This window comes from Equus przewalskii, chromosome 5, assembly GCF_037783145.1.
Source record: "Equus przewalskii isolate Varuska chromosome 5, EquPr2, whole genome shotgun sequence".
Lineage (NCBI taxonomy): Eukaryota > Metazoa > Chordata > Mammalia > Perissodactyla > Equidae > Equus > Equus przewalskii.
In genome coordinates this window covers 18,680,079-18,697,461 of record NC_091835.1, presented here as the reverse complement: position 1 = coordinate 18,697,461, position 17,383 = coordinate 18,680,079, and positions in this window count along the sequence as shown.

Here is a 17,383-nt window from a genome sequence, read left to right as displayed (position 1 = left end):
TCTGACATCATATGTTTGTACCTTAGAACATAAAAAATAAAGGTGGTTATCCCCTGGCAGTTTATTTTTCCCATGCTTTGCCTTGCTGGCCCTTAGAGTTATTCAAGTTTATAAACCTCTACCCTAAAAGCAGCCACGTTTTTCCTAAAGGCACTTGTGAACCAGGGATGGGAACCAGAGAGTCAGCTGGATCAATAGAATGTCCGGATGTTTAGTACAGCCCTGTCCCCAAGGATGACAGACCTGCCACAATGGTGGTGGGGCTCAGGCCAGAGTAGCCCCCTTGCCTGGTCCCCTGGACAGAGCTGGGGCGGCACAGCCAATACTGGCCTCTGGGCTGCTTTTTCGCTGCTTCCATTTCGGATTTACACATTTCTTTTGACATTTCAACATTGTTGGTCAGCTTATAGTTACTCGTGGCTGGCCCCAGAGCCATTCTGCCTCTTACAGGCAAGGATGGGCATTCCCTTGGCATCTGGGCCAAGCCAAGGGGATGCAGAATGGGGTGTCGACGTGTGTAAGAGCTTATGAGCATTTTTCCAGGGAGAAGGCCCATGGCCGCCATCAGAATCTTAAAGAAGTCTGTGACCCGAAGGGTGTTTTTGCTCTGTGACATTGGGACCTGACTGCTCACTGTCACAGAAACTGTAGTCTAAAAAATTAGTCTAATTATAAAAGTGATAGATACTTATTGTGGAACATTTGCAAACTATAAAGAAATAGAGGGAACAGCCTATAATGTCAACAACCAGAGATAACCCCCATAAATATGTAGGCATGTTTTCTTTCTGTCAGTTTTCTGTGCTCATTGTATACGACTGAGTGCATTTTGTATGGACCATTTTGTATTCTGCTCCCCTCTCCCTCACTCCCCCATGTAACAGTAAATCCTAAACGTCTGTCAGTCTTCCCAGCTCAAGGTGGAGGCCATTTGGTACCGTCAGGTGTGCACTGATGGGCCTCTGCATCACATGAGCCAGAGGGTTGATCCCAGATGTGGGATGCCTCTTGTGTTCTTCCAGGCTCTGCGAAGGCCAGAGAAACACCCTGCTGCCCAGGGAGGGAGGGGCACATGGTATCTGTTGATCCTCAGCACAGCCTCCCAGCAGGGGGCCTGAGACCACCAGTGAGTGTGAAGACACTCAGCCTTCGGAACAGCCTCTGCAGGGCACGGAGGGAGATGGGGCGAGCCTTAGGGCGGGGTCTGATTCTAAATTCATGGCTGCAGTCCTGAAAGGCTTCCATTCTCTTGTCCCCTTGTCCATGCGGTCTCCTCCCCACGAGTCAAATCAAATCTACCACTTAGTCTCACTCGGTACCATCACCTCCTAAATAAAAGCCATTTGAGAAGAACCTCTGCCCCACCTTCCTGCTGGCATTTACACACTTGCCTGGGTCTGCACATCTCCAGCATCCTCCCTCCCTGTCCTCAGGGACCTTCTTCGTGCCCATGGCAGGTCCCACCCCCGTGCTCCAGTCTCCATCTCCTGCCTCTCCAGGGCTTTCCTCCATTCTCTATCTGTCTGTACCTTTGGGATTTTTATTTGTACTGGCCCCTTCACGAATATTTAAACATCCCCACATCTCTGACATACTCCTTTAATTTTGTAATTAGAACAAAAATTTTAAATCAGGACACATATTGACATGGTTCGAAATTCAACAGGTACAAATTGAAGGGTTTCCCACCCGTCCCCTAGCCACCCAGCTTCTTGTAACCAATATTATTGATTTCTTGCGTCCTTCCACTATTGTGCACAGACAAAGAATTATGTTTACATTCTTTTTCCCACCTAAATTTTACACAAAAAACTACCAGGTTATACACATTCTCCTGTACCTCTTTTTCCATTTAAAGTATCTTGGAGATCATTCCACATCAATAACAAAGAGATGCTTCGTTTGCTTTTGCAGCTGTAGTGTCGTATGGATGTACAAGGATTTATTTAACTGGTGTATTAGGTTAACTCTAGCTCCTGTAATGGGTGGACCCCAAATTCTTAGTAGCTCAATAGAGTAAACGTTTATTTCTCATTCGTGCCACAGTTCAGAGTGGGTGTTGTAGGTCAGATAGCCTTTCACGCCATCATTTAGGGACCCAGGCTCCCTCCATTTTGTGCCTCTATCCTGTTCTGGGTCATTGGAAAGCTCTTCATTTAGCAAACGGACAGAAAAGAACAAGGAGGATCCAATCTGGGGACTTTTCACCACTGCTTTTGGCTAGAACTTGGTCAAATGACCACACCTCTAGCCCCGGGGGGTGCTGGGAAACGGACTGCAGCTGTGCGTCCAGGAAGAGGGAGTGGGATGGATGAGCCTCTAGCCAGTCTCTGCTGCTGCTGGCCTTCTGTTGATGCTGCCATCTTGTCCAAAGAAGCCAAAACAGTCTCAGCCCACGTCTGCCTTCTCTCCTGCTCTCCTTCCTTTCACAGCCAAGTGTATCTTGGAATAGTCTCCCAGTTTCACATCTGCAGTTCACCTGCAATTCCTCTGCGCACCTGTGATGGAGGTGCCCCACCCCCACTGTCCTGCTGAAACTCTTCATGAGGACACCAAGGACCTCTGTGACAAAGGCTCCTAGACGCTTTTTAGATCTCATCTTAATCTCTGCAACATTTGACACCACTGACCTCATTCTTCTCTGTCCTCTCTGAGTGCTGCTTTTCAGCCTTTCCCACCCCTCTGTCCCTTAAATGTTGGTGTTCCTCCAATGACTTCTTCCCTCCATAACTTATCAGTGGCTTTTGATCTTTTTGAGGGAAGGGGAAAGGGGAGGGCAGTCAAAGATCTCTTGGAGCATCAGTAAGAGTTTTCATCCCTCTCCTAAGAATTGCATGTGTGCCCACGTGTGGATTATTATTACACTTTCAGGAGGTGCCCAGATCCCAGAAGCCCACCTTGATCTCCAGGTTAAGATCCTCTGTTCTGTATGTGTTCGCTGGGTGATTCCGTCTAGTCTCCTGGCTTCAGATATGTGCAGAGGCTTCCAGAGTGGAATCTCCAGCCCAGGACTTCCTTCTAAATGCCAGCCTGTAAGCTGCGGGACCCCCCATTAGGATATCCCACAGACCCTTTCCATGTATGGTGTTGATGGGATTCATCATTTCTCTCCCCAACACCTAAACCAATTCTCCCCTGGTTTTCTTTATTTTAGTGAATGGTACCACCATCCACCCGGCTTCTGGCTCAAGCAGAAACTTGGGCGTCATCTTGGACTCCTTCCACGTACTCATTTCCCATTTCTATCGAGTTGCTAAATCCTGTTGATTATACTACTTAGCTAAGCTTTTGAATCTTTCCACTTCTCTGCTCCTCCGTTAGCAGTGAACACTATACTGTGGTTGGGACCATCATCATCTCTTGCTTGAACTTCTGTGAAAGCTCCCTAACTGGTCTCCCTGTGTCCAGTCTCTCCGTGGATAATCCCTCTGCTGTCAAAACATTCTCCACCCAACAGTCAGAGTGACCAAAAAATAAACCCAACTCAGGTCAAATTACTCCCCCGCTTAACATTCCCCAGTGATTTCCTACATCATTTACAATAACACCCAGACTTCTCTAACTCGACAACAAATACCAAACAGCCAAATTAAAAAATAGGCAAAGGACTTGAATAGAGATTTCTCCAAAGAAGATGTACAAGTGACCAATAAGCACATGAAAAGATGCTCAACATCACTGATCATTAGGGAAATGCAAATCAAAACCACCACGAGATACCAGCTCACACTCATGAGGATGGCTGCTATAACAAAAACAACAGCAAAAAACAGAAAACAGCAAGTGTTGGAGAGGATGCGGAGAAATTAGAATCCTTGTGCACTGTGGTGGGAGTGTAAAATAGTACCACTGCTGTGGAAAGGAGTATGGTGATTCCGCAAAAAATTAAAAATAGAATTACCGTATGATCCAGCGATTCCACTTCTGGGTCTGTACCCAAAAGAATTGAAAGCAGGGTCTCAAAGAGATATTTGTGCACCCATATTCACAGTAGCTAAAACTGTGGAAGCAACCCAAAAGTGTATCAACGGATGAATGGATAAGCAAAATGTGGTATATAAATAAAATAGAATGTTATTCAGCCTTAAGAGGGAAGGAAATTCTGATGAATGCTACACCATGAATGAACCTTGAGCACATTATGCTAAGTGAAATAAGCCAGCAACAAAAAAACAAATACAGTATGATTCCACTTATATGAGATACTGAGAGTAATCAAAATCATAGAAACAGAAAGTAGAATGATGGTTGCCGGGTCTGCCGGGAGGGGGAATGGGGAGTTAGTTAATGGGTGTAGAGTTTCAGCTTTACGAGATGAAGAGAGTTCTGGAGACAGATGATGGTGATAGTTCACAATATTATGAATATTTCATACCATTGAACTGTACACTTAAAAATAATTAAGATGGGGGGCCGGCCTGCTGGCATAGTGGTTAAGTTTGCGTGTTCTGCTTTGGCAGCCCAGGGTTCGTGGGTTTGGATCCCGGGCATGGACCTACCACAGCTCATCAAGCCACACTGTGGCAGCATCCCACATGAAATAGGGGAAGATTGGCACAGATGTTAGCTCAGCGACAATCTTCCTCACAAAAAAAAAGCACTTTAAGATGGTAAATTCCATTATATGTATGCTACTACAATAAAAAAAATTGGGGAAAAAATCCCCCCAAATCCTCAGCTACCATGACTACAAAGCTCTCTTAAGAGGGACTCTCCTGTCTTCCTTCTCTTTGCTCTTTCCACTTTGCTCCTCATTGCATGCCTGATCCTTGCCTTCTTTCTGTGCCTTGAGTTCTTTGACACAGCTGTGCCCGTTTCTGGAATGATCCTCTCCAGATCTTCCGACCACTCAGGTCAGAGCTTAAATGTTGCCACCTCACAGAACCTCTCCTGACCCGTCTTAGAGTGACCACCTATCCTACAGTCAACCTCTCTCACTCCTTGTTTTGTTTCCATTTGTGTGATATTCTTACCTCCAAAATGTTGTATCCTTCTCAGTGCATCGTATCAGGAGGCACGTGATGTCCGTTTGCCCCATTCCTGGGGATGTTAACTTTGATCATTTGGTTGAGATGATTTCTATCAGGTTTCTTCATTATAAAATCACTCGTATTTGTAATTATCTTATGGGGAGATATTTGAGACTCTCTAAATATCCTGTTTCTTATCCTACTTTTTCCCTACATTTTTTTTAGCATCTATTGCTGATTCTTGCCTGAAACAGTTATTACTGGCGTATTTACCAAATGGTGGTTCTCAATTTTCCTCATTCTTTTTTTTTTTTTTTTTTTTTTGGTGAAGAAGATTGCCCTTGAGCTAACATCTGTTGCCAATCCTCCTCTTTTTGCTTGAGGAAGATTGTTGCTGAGCTAACATCTATGCCAATCTTCCTCTATTTTGTATGTGGGGTGCCACCACAGCACGGCTTGATGAGTGGTGTGTAGGTCCATGCCCCAGATCTGAACCCACGAACCCTGAGCTGCTGAAGCAGAGCATGCAAACTTAACCACTATGCCACTGGGCTGGCCCCCTCCTCATTCTACGTTTATTCGGTTGAAATTCTGCCATGAGGAAGGCCCTTCCCTTCACCCTCATTTATTTATTTATTCATTCCTCCAAGTATTTATTATCAGTATGCACTCACAGATTCTTCTTTGATTCTACAGGTTCTTATTCTGTGGGTTCTAATCCATTACTGTCACTATTTGTTTTGGCTGTCCCATTGTCCCAGATTTGGCATGGGAGCCCATTCAAGTTGCCTCCTGTGTCCATTGACATGTCCTCGTATGTCCCCATTGTTATTTGAGCCCTTCCTTACCTTCTACCACAAGATGTTGGAGGATCATCTAGTACTTTCCTTGCTGTAGCCCTGGAAATAGCCATTTCTCCAAGGAATCTTGGTGCCTTTTATTGAAGAATGACATTAGACACCAAGACCCAGGCGCTGGGTGAGTTCATTGGTGTGGAGGTTACGACCTTCCGCCCTCTCAGTGGACAGAGTTAGGAAATGTACGTACCCACCCACACATATCTAAAGCTGTGTCTCTATCTGTATGAATTTTGAAGACCACGAGTTCACACGTGCCTCCCATTCCAGTCCAACACCAGTGTTTGTTCTAGCCTACCCCCTTTCCTTATTTTTAACTCATTTTTCTGACAGCGAGAAATCGGGCTCTCATTAGTCACAATATATTTACTTATTTGCTCGGTGCTAGAATACACATCAGCAGTTTCTGAATTTCTGACTCTCACCTCTGTGAGAAACAAACCTGCTCTTCAGGGTACAATACTGTGCAGCTTTTCCTCCAATCTTGGCGTCAGATACTCTGTTCTCAAGTTGCTTGGGTGAGGGCTCCCTGCGTCCTCAGGGGTGCCATGTTATTCGTTTCTAGTACAGTCAGCTTCACTTGTTCCTGTTGATAGTCCACTTCCGGTTGTCGCCAGCGTGATCAGGAGCCCTGGGAAGGCTGAGCAAAGGCCCAGCAAAGGGAAGGGTCCAGGATGCTTCCGGGAGATAGCAGTGTCCGGGGTCCTGAGGCAGTATGAGTCCTGCCACCCAGCACCACCATTCGGGGGCCTAGTGCGAAATGAAAATGCAGGGCTCCTGTGCAGCAATGATTAAGGTTTCAAGATGGCAACAGCAGAGCATTAAACCAATCCCAGGACCCTTCTACGAGTGGGTTGCATGCCCATGAAGCCGGCCTGCTGCCACCTGAGAGGCAGAGTTCCGGAGAAAGCGCAGACCCTGTAGGACCTGGCTGGAGAGGCCCAGCTGCCCTCACCCAGCTGGACCTCAGACTCCCGGGCTGTGCCTGAACCAGGATGCGCCTCGGCGCTGCCACCTGCTGGCCACCCCAGGCCCCTGCGCCTCCCTTCAGAGACCAGGACCTCGGGTAGAGGGGAAAAGGGGCTTGGTGATCGCCAGGTGACCTGGCCCTTCCTTTCACTGAAGAGGAAACAGCTCCAGGGGGGACATTCTGCCTGAGGTCACACCGGCCACGGCACCCCAGTGATGATGGCAGCACTTTACTGTCGTGCTTGAACCTCTCCATTCTTTACAACCCCACAAAGTAGAGAGGATACCCCGCATAGATGAGGAAATGAAATTAGCAATTGGCGCTTTCTGGCTCCTGTGGTTGCCTCCCCTGACCCTTCTCTGTTGTCTCGGCACTCCCCTGATCATTCTTGGGTACCCACTGGCCCAGGTGCTGACCCACTGGGCCTGGGGTAGGGCAGGTGGCCAGGCCCACACTGATCAGCATAATCCCACAAGGTGGGCCTATAATCCAACGACAGTGGAGGGGACTTCTTTTGGGCCGGGGCTGCTGGGAAAGATGTTTTCTAGCTCCCTCTGGACTCTAAGATGCGTAGACGTGAGGTTCATTCCTTGAACCACAGCAAAAGGCATTTTGCCACCATGATGAAAACTGGTCTGAGCATGAGGCTGACATGGAAAAGCAGGGAAAGAAAGACAAAAAAGCAAGTATAGGGTGACGTCTTTGAGCTGCTGGATCAAGCCAGCCCTGAAGAGCTGAGAGTCGGGGTGGCCAGCACTTTGCAGTGCTGAGAGCCAGTGAGGCGCCTTGAGTGTGTAAACAGTTTGAGCAGCTGCTTGCAATGAAAGGTGTCTAAAGCACAAGCCCCTCAAACCCCGAGCTGCCTCTCTAGCACCATCTGCTATGGCTGCTCCTCCTCTCCCCTTGATCACGAGTGTTCAAGCTCCTCAGTCTCCCTTGAGTCCTTGAAGGCACCAGCCCTCTCTCTCCAGGGCCTTTGCACATGCTGTTGTGCCTGCCCAGGGCGCTCTCCCCTCCCCCATCTAGCTGACAGTTCCCATGGGTCCTTCTGGCCTCACCGTAAATGGGGTTTCCCCAACAAGGCTCTCCCTAACTCCGGGTCACTCTGGAAACATATGCTGAGCTCCTGCTCTGCCAGGACCACGCTAGGCACAGCACCCACAGGGAGCTCCGGAGATGCTGGTGACCTCAGAGGAGGCAGCGTGAATCAAATGGTCACACTCATGTCCTCAGATAAAGAGAAACAAGACCTGGACCCAGAAGTTAGAGTGTGGCTGTGTGAATCTGGGGACTTCAAAGAAAGCCAGTGAGGCTGGAGAGCAGAGTCCGGAGTTGGGACTGGATCTTTCTGTCGTGGGCGTGTGAGGTGGTGAGGAGAGTTAGATATATAGAGAGTGGATATATCGTGAAGTAGTCAACTGGCCTTCCGTGTTCTCCAAGCTACCTTCTGGTCAGCTTCCAGTGTAGGCCTGCAAATAATACAGTCCTGGTCCAGTGAGAGCTGTATTTCTCCTTGAAGGTTAATATATTTTATATGGAATTTGTTATTGTGATATGATTCATATATCATAATATTCATCCTTTTAAAATGTACAATTCAGTTTTCTTGGTATATTCACAGAGTTGTGTGACCATCACAACTATTTAATTCTAGGACATTTTCATGACCTCAAAAAGAGACTCCATACCCACTGGCAGTCACTCCCCATTCCCCGCTTCCCCTAGTCCCTGGAAACCACTAATCTCCTCTCTCTATAAAAGTTTGCTAATTTTGGATATTTCATATAAATGGCATCATAAACTATGTGGTATTTTGCATCTAGCTTTTGTCTCTTACCATAATGTTTTCAAAGTTCATCTGTGTTGTAGCATAGATAAGTACTTTGTTTCTTTTTATTGCTGAATAATATTCCATTGTATGAATATACCACGTTTTGTTTATTCATTCATTAGTTGATAGACATTTAGGTTGTTACACTTTTTGCCTATTATGAACAATGCTACTATGAACATTCACATACAAGTTTTTATATGGACATATGTTTTCATTTCTCTTCGCTATATACGTAGGAGTAAATTTGCTGGATTATGTAGTAACTCTATGTTTAATCATTTGAGGAACTGCCAGACTATTTTCCAAAGTAGCTGCACCTTTGTACATTCCCACCAGTAGTGTATGAGGGTTCCAATTTCCCTACATCCTCACCAACACTTGTTATTATCTGACTTTTTCATTATAGCCATCCCAGTGGGTGTGAAGATGTATCTCATTGTGGTTTTGATTTGCATTTCGCTGATGGCTAATGATGTTGAGCATCTGCTATTTGTAATCTTCTTTGGAGAAATGTCTATTCAAATCCTTTGCCCATTTTTTAACTGAGTATTTTGTTATTGTTGAGTTGTAGGAACTCTTTATATATTCTGGATATTAACCCTTACCGGATATATGATTAGCAAATATTTTCTCCCATTGTGTGGGTTATCTTTTCACTTTCTTTTTTTTATTAAGGTATAATTGATATATAACATTATATTAGTTTCAGGTGTACAACATAATGATTCAATATTTGTATACACTGGGAAATGATCAGCACAATAAGTCTAGTCATCGTACAAAGTTACAAAATTTTTTTTCTTATGTTGAGAACTTTTAAGATGTACTCCTTTGGCACCTTTCTTTCTTTTTTTGTGAAGAAGACAGGCCCTGAGCTAACATCTGTTGCCAGTCTTCCTCTTTTTGCTTGAGGAAGATTGTTGCTGAGCTAACATCCATGCCAATCTTCCTCTGTTTTATGTGGGATGCTGCCACAGCATGCCTTGACAAGCGGTACAAGATCCATGACCAGGATTCGAACCTGTGAACCTTGGGCTGCCGAAGCAGAGCACACAAATGTAACTGGGCCAGCCCCCAGCACTTTTCAAATATGCAATACAATATCATTGACTATAGTCACTATGCTTTACACTACATCCCTGTTTTACTTTCTTGATAGTGTTCTTTGCAACACAAAAGTTGTTTATTTTGCTGAAGTCTGATTATTTTTTCTTTTTTGCTTATGCTTTTGATGTGATGTCTAGGAAACCATTGCCTACCCCAAAATCAGGAAGATTTACACCTATGTTTTCTTCTAAGAGTTTTATAGTTTTAACTCTTACATTTAGGTCATTGATCCACTTTGAGTTAGTTTTTGTATATGATATGAGATAGGGGTCCATTTTCATTCTTTTGTTTGTGGTTTTCCAGTTGTCCCAGCACCATCTGTTGAAGTGACTGTTTCCCCATTGAATTCTCTTGGCACCTTTGTCAAAAACAGTTGACCATAAATGTATGGGTTTATTTTTGGACTTTCAAATCTATTCCATTGATCTTTCTGTCTATCCTTATGCCAGACCACACAGTCTTAATTACCATAGCTTTGCAGGAAGTTTTGAAATCAGAAAGTCCTACAACTTTGCTCTTTTCCAAGATTGTTTTGGCTCTTCTGGGTCTCTTGCATTTTTAATATGAATTTTAAGATCAGCTAGTCAATTTCTGCAGAAATAAGCAGCTGGGATTTGGATAGGGATTGTGTTGAATCTGTAGGTCAATTTGGGGATTATTGCCATATTAACACAATTAGGTCTTCCAATCCATGAACACAGGATTTCTTTCAATAATGTAGTTTTCAGTGTACAAGTCTTGCACTTCTTTTGTTAAACTTATTCCAAGTGTTTTATCCTTTTTGATGCTACTGTAAACAGAATTGTTTCCTTAATTCCATTTTTGATTGTTCATTGCTATTGTATAGAAATATAATTGGTTTTTGCACATTGATCTTATATCCTGCAAACTTGCTAAACTTTTCCTTGGCTCTAATAGTTTTTGGTGCACCCTGTGGGATACTCTGTATGAAAGATCGTGTCATCTGCAAGCAGAGACAGTTCTACTTCTTGCTTTGCAAACTGGATGCCTTCTGCTCAGTTACCCTGGATAGAGCCTCCAGTACGATGGTGACTAGAAGTGGGGAGAGCAGACATCTGTCTTGTTTCTGATCTTAAGGGGAGAAGCTTTCAGTCTTTGAGTGTGATGTTAGCTGTGGATGTTTTGTAGATGCCCTTTATCAGATTAAGGAATTTCCCTTCTATTTCTCTGTTGAGTGCTTTTATCATGAAAGGATGTTGGGTTTTCTGAAATGCTTTTTCTGCATCTATTGAAATGAGTATAAGGTTTTTGTCCTATTTATGGTTGACATATTTTTAAAAAGTTACCTGTGCAGGGTGGAGGAATAGGAACCAGGAAAATGGGAGACAGGAGTGCATGAGAGACTTTTTAATGTCTATCCTTGTATACTTTTTGGTTTCTTGAATGTATCTCTTACTCAAAAAAAATTATCTTTTTAAAAATTGTGGTAACATAAGCATAATGTAGAATTTACCATCTTGAACATTTTTAAATGTACGGTTCAGTAGCGCTAAGTACATTCACATTGTTGTGCAATCTCCAGAGCTTTTGCATCTTGCAAAACTGAAACTCTATACCCATTAAACAACAACTCCCCATTCCCCCTCCCCCGAGCCCCCTGCAACCACCTATTCTACTTTCTGTTTCTATGAGTTTGGCTACTCTAGAGACCTCACATAAGTGGGATCATAGAGTATTTGTCTTTTTGTGACTCGCTTATTTCGCTTAGCATAATGTCTCAAGGCTCATCCATGTTATAGCATGTGTTAGAATTTCCTCTCTTTTTTTAAGGCTGAATAATATGCATTGTATATATATACACACATTGTGTTTATCCGTTCACTCACTGATGGATATTTGGGACCTTTTGGCTATTGTAAATAACAGCCAGACATGGTTATTGAACATGGGTGTGCACCTGTCTTTGAGACCCTGCTTTCAATTCTTTTGGATACATACCCAGAAGTGGAATTGCAGGATCATGTGGTACTTCTATTTTTAATTTTGAGGAACCTCCATGCTGTTTTCCATAGCGGCTACACCATTTTACATTCCCACTAACAGTACACAAGGATTCCAATTTCTCCACATCCTCACCAACACTTGCTTTCTGGTTTTTTGATAGGAGTTGCCCTAAAAGGTGTGAGGTATAAATTATCTTTTAAAAGTTCAGGTTTCTGGATCTACAGAGCTGAAGTCCAGACCCTCAACTACTTTCAACCTCACCTTCTTTCAATCCTCTGCTCCCGGCAGGGCCCTAGACCCAGGAGGACAACTGGAGGACTGGACATGAACAGAGGCTGAGGCCCAGGTCAGGGACAGTGGGGATTCAGAAAAGACCGTACCTGGCTGGGCAGGCTGCCCTGGCTCAGGCAAGGTAGCTGTGGGCTGGGTTTAGGACCTGGAAGCAGCTGTCTTGTTCTCTGGAGTCTCTGGGATCTCCACAGTCCCTGGAATACCCATCGGGGTTCCTGGGATCTCCATGGCTAATCTTGAAGTTCCTTCAATAGCTCTAAGCCATGTGGGCATCATTCATGGAATCAGCATTTATTGAGAACCACCTGTTTGCTGACACTGGGCAGAGCCTAGGGTTAAAAAGATGAATTCCACATGACCCCAAGAAGCTCATTGCTGAGTGGGGAGGCGGACATGTAAGCAGACTCACCCATAAGCATTGTGACAGTTGGTGCTTTAGAAGGATAGAGGAGGACCCAACCCAGTCTGAGGATAACAGAGGACTCCAGGAAGAGGGAGGTGGCTGAGTCCTGAAGGTCGACCAGGAGGCCAGAGATGCGAGGAGGTCACCGCAGAAAGGGGAAGGAGCACAGGAAAAGATTCAGGTGGGAGAGAGCACAGAGAGCCCCCTGGGGTAAGGCCAGTAGTCCAGGTGGCTGAATCCTGGAGGTCACAGCAGGGCACAGGCCTAGGACTGTGGTGAGGCAAGGGAGGTGGTTGCCTTGGGTATAAAATTTAAGGCCCAAAACTCAGTAATCAGTATAATATTTTAATATGAGATTTAAAATTCAAATCAATGCAAGAAAATCCATGATGAACAAAATATCAAATTTTAAATAAAGACAGGATCAGTACCAGTGCCATTCCAGCCATAGTGAGCCTAAGGCAAAATAAATATCAGTAATACTGATGCTGGATTTTTTTTTTTAATTTTGATTTTGTGTTCTTCATGTATTTTCTGCATCAATGAAAAAATATTGTACTGAAATATTATTCATCCTGATCACTGAGTTCTTGGTGTCCCCTAAGTTTGTGCCTGAGACAGACATCTCCCTCGCCTCACTTTAGGCCCCCTCTGCAGGAGGAAGTGGGTTTTCGGTGGTGGGCTAAGGCGCTTGGATTTTATCCTGCCGGCTGTGAGAAGTCATTGACATCTTTTAATTAGAAGAATGTGTTTGTATCTGTTGCTTAAAAAAACTGATGTGGCCACAGTGGTAGATTACAATATGGGGGCAAGACTGGTTGAGGGAGGTCCATTCAGAATGGCTCTGTTCAGAACTGCAGGCAGGAAATGAAGGCTTGAAGGAAGAGAGAAGCAGCGGGAGGAGTAGTGGAAAGAGTCCAGACACCTGAAGGCCCGGCCTTCGGAAGCAAGCGCCTGCTGCGGGAGCTGGGGGACAGGGTGGGAATCAAAGGCAATGTCTGGCTCTTGGCTGGGGGCTGGTCACTGTGTCTCAGTTACTGAACTATGAAAGATGGCAGTTTGGGGAGAGGAGGAAGCTGAGTTCAGTTTGCAATGCTCTGAATTTGAAGATTTATAGCACACCAAAAGGGGATGTCTGCACACTGCTCGGTTAATCAGTCTGAAGGTTAGGAGGAAAGTTGCTCCTGGAGAGACCCTGCTGTGGGTGCCATCAGGGGGCAGGTGTCCACTGGGAGGTGGAGCACAGAGGACGAGCTGCAGCCGCCACCGGAGAAGGTGCCCCACACAGAGGAGCAGGAGGTGGGTATATTCAGAAAGGAGTTGAGGCCACAGGGCCAAGGAGGTTATCCAGGGAGAGAATGTTGAAGGAGGAGAAGGAGGGAAGGTAAGCGAAGAGGGAGGAGACAGGGAAGTCCCGAGGAAGATGAGGTCAAGACAAGGAAGTCACAGAGAGGTCAGAAAGATAAAGTCTAAAAGTGTCCTCTGGGCTAGCAAGAAGAGGCTGTTGGGGGTCCTGAGAGGGACTGGCAGCAACTTTTCTCCACTCCTCCCAGAAGCTTGCTGCTGTGAAGGACAACGGAAGGAAGGAGGGCGTTGAAATGAAAGGTGTGGCTGGGGAGATCACTGGAGTGGGCCCCCAGGAGGGGGCGGTGAAAGGGTGTTGTTTTAGAGGAAGATTCCAGCTTCCCTTGGGCCTTGAGGGGGAAGCTAAGGACTAGGGCTGTATGTAAATCAGAAGCTGGGAATGCCCCGGGGAGGTCTGTTTTTCTCTGTGAAGTAGAAGATAGGGTAACTGTTGAGAAGGAGGAAGGGAGGGGCCCCTGGGGAGAAGAGGCTTGGAATAGATGCTGGGGAGCTGGAAATGAGAGCTGATGATCCAACCGGGGGCTCCTGGAAGACCTTCTAGGCAGCGGCTGAGAGCCGGATGTTGGAGACCCCGATCTACGTCATCACAGGATTCCTCCCCAGGAGAGCCCGACCTCCTGAGTGTTAGAGAAGGGGGAGCTGAGCCTGGACTAGGAGGAGCAGCAGGGGAACAGGGACGGCGATGCTCTGGGGCCTCCCACCAGCCCTCCTCCAGCAGGCGCAGGGCCCCTGGGCACTGGTGCGGCTGGGGAGCGGGGAGCTGACGCCGGAGTCTCTGTGTTGGTGGAGGAAGCGTCTCAGGTTGCCCAGGGGAGACAAAGGCCAGGTCATTTGAGTCTGGCCCCTGAGCCCTGGAGGCACAGGTTGCCTTGGGCGTGGAAACACGGCCTCAAGGCCAAGCAGGGTGTGGCAAGGGAGGAAAAGCTTAGGATCCCCCTTCAGCTGGCCGAAGGTTCAGGACAGCATTTGCAGGCCCCACGGAACCAAAAAAGACAGAAGCAGGGTTTGGGTTGGTAGAGGAAACCGGGCTCGGTCCAGCCTCACAGCAGACACCCCAGGCCTCTGAGCTCGGGCGGGCTTGGAGTGCTGGGTTCAGGCTGTGAATTGCCCTCAAGGCCAAGTGGGGTGCCCACTGTTGCCACCTTGTATCCGTCCTCTCCCTCCCCCAACTTGTGCACCGACCCTCTGCTTTGGGCAGCTTCCCTAAGCAGCCCTGGTCCCTCTACTGTGGCTCCACCTTCAGTGGATGAACCTTCCAGGGGACCCCAGTCTGAGGGTGGCAGCAGCTTCCTGCCTGTGCCTTACGTCCCATTTGGCTTCTCGGCAATTCTCTCAGCCTTGTAACCAGTTCCCTGCATTGAACTCCTGTTGTAAGTACCTGATGTGATTTTTCTTTGCTTGCTGGAGCCTAACTGAGTGAGGCGTTTGGTTCCTGGAGGCCTGGATCTGGGAATGGCTGTTAACCCTGAAGATCTGCAGACTTCCTCCAGTGGGCTGGCCGAGCCCGCACTGACGTGAGGCCCACGGTGGCCACCCGGGTCTCAGGGTCCAGAAGTGCCCTCGGATGCCCAGAGTGGGCACCTCGGTGCAGACAGGTGCAGTGGGTCGTGGGAGCTGGCCAGGCCATGGCAATAGGGCTGTACCAGGCCGCAGTAGAAGAGGTGACCAGTGGCCGCTTAAGGCAGTCTCCCTGAGGCTCTGGGCTAGTGTCAGAAGTGTGCAAATTCGGAGAAAAGAATTAGAGCACCTCTTGTGGATGTGGTGGCTTCACACCTCTCCCCGACCAGGGCCCGCCTCCGCCAAAATGTACAGTGCTGTCTGTCAGCCTTGGAGCTCTGGGGGCTGCAGGTAACCCAGCTGGCCGGGGCAGGTGGGATAACCCTCGGCTGGAAGTGCCACCAAAAACCCCAACCAAAGGCAGCCCTGGGGAGAGCATCTCTCAAAATGTAAAAGGTCATGCCCTTTGACCCAGCTGGTCTACATGTAAGTATTCTCTAGATATAATTCTGTACATGTGCAAAATAAAGTATGTAGGAAGGTTATTTACCAGGGCAGCCTGTAAGAGCAAATCATAGGAGACACCCTAACTGTGCAGTCATGGGATCCTTCCATGTGAGGAACACTGCAGCTGTTAAAAAGGAGGCGACCAGGGGCGGCCCTGTGGCCGAGTGGTTAAGCTCGCGCGCTCGCTTTGGTGGCCCAGAGTTTCTCTGGTTCGGATCCTGGGCGCGGACATGGCACCGCTCATCAGGCCACGCTGAGGCAGCACGCCATATGCCACAACTAGAAGGACCCACAACTAAAAAATATATACAACTATATACTGGGGGACTTCGGGGAGAAAAAGGAAAAATAAAATCTTGAAAAAAAAAAAAAAGAGAGAGGCCACTCCACACTCGCTGATGCGGAATGAGTTAGGAGGTAAAGCTAGTTAATAAAGAGGGGAGTGTGCAGAGCAGTGCCTATGGTGTGACTGCATCTGTATTAAACATCATAAATCCACCTGTCTATTTGTAACTACATCCACTGACTCCATCCTGGGACCGGTGGCCAGAAGACAGGGAGGGAGAAAGCACTTTACAGTGTGTCTTTCTGAACTTTGTCCATGTGTGTGCTTTACAATTCAACAAATAATTTATTTTTAGAAAACTAAAAAAAAGAGGCAGCATGTGGAAACCAAGCTCCTATGCCCCTGCCAGTCTCCTCTGCATAGGTCCTGTGGTCCTGCTTACAGGTTGCAGACGGGGGAGAGCATTCGGACCTCAGAGGCAAGAGAATAAAGCTGGAGGTAGCCTTACTTAAGTTTCTGGGCATTTCAATAGCCCACCCATGGTTTCCTTTCCAGAATCTCAGATTTAGAACCCTTGAGGATGTGGACCTATCCATCTTTGCCTTATTCTTAGTACTTAGGGAAACCCCTGGAAAAGGGAACAGGAGTTCCCGCCTTCATTTAGTAGATGAGAAACACAGAAGGCCAAGGCCACACAGTGAAGAGGCAGTATTTCATGTTTGCCCACTCGTTACATGCCAGGGTGGGTTCAGATGTCACCAGTTCCATCATCCGAGGTCCAGTGCATTTGAACTTGCTAGGGAGGGCTACGCTGAAGGGCATCATCTCATTCAGAGAGTAACCTGTTCTCCCCTGTTCTGGCTGTAGGCGATTTACTTCGTTTGGTGTTTGTTTATCTTTCATTATTTTAGTTATTTTTAGATGCTCTGTTTTTCTTCCCCCAGTTTTGAGGTATAACTGACATATAAAATTATAAGATATTTAGGGCCTGGCCCAGTGGCACAGTGGTTAAGTGCACACATTCTGCTGCTTCGGCGGCCCAGGGTCTGCCGGTTTGGATCCCGGGTGTGGACATGGCACCACTTGGCACGCCATGCTGTGGTAGGCGTCCCACATATAAAGTAGAGGAAGTTGGGCATGGATGTAAGCTCAGGGCCAGTCTTCCTCAGCAAAAAGAGGAGGATTGGCGGCAGATGTTAGCTGAGGGCTAATCTTCCTCAAAAAAAGGCTAATATTGAGTGCTTATTATATGCCCTCAAAAAATACATGCAACATCTCACTTAGCATTCATAACAACCCAAGAGGCCGGTGCTGTTATTGTCCCCATTTTA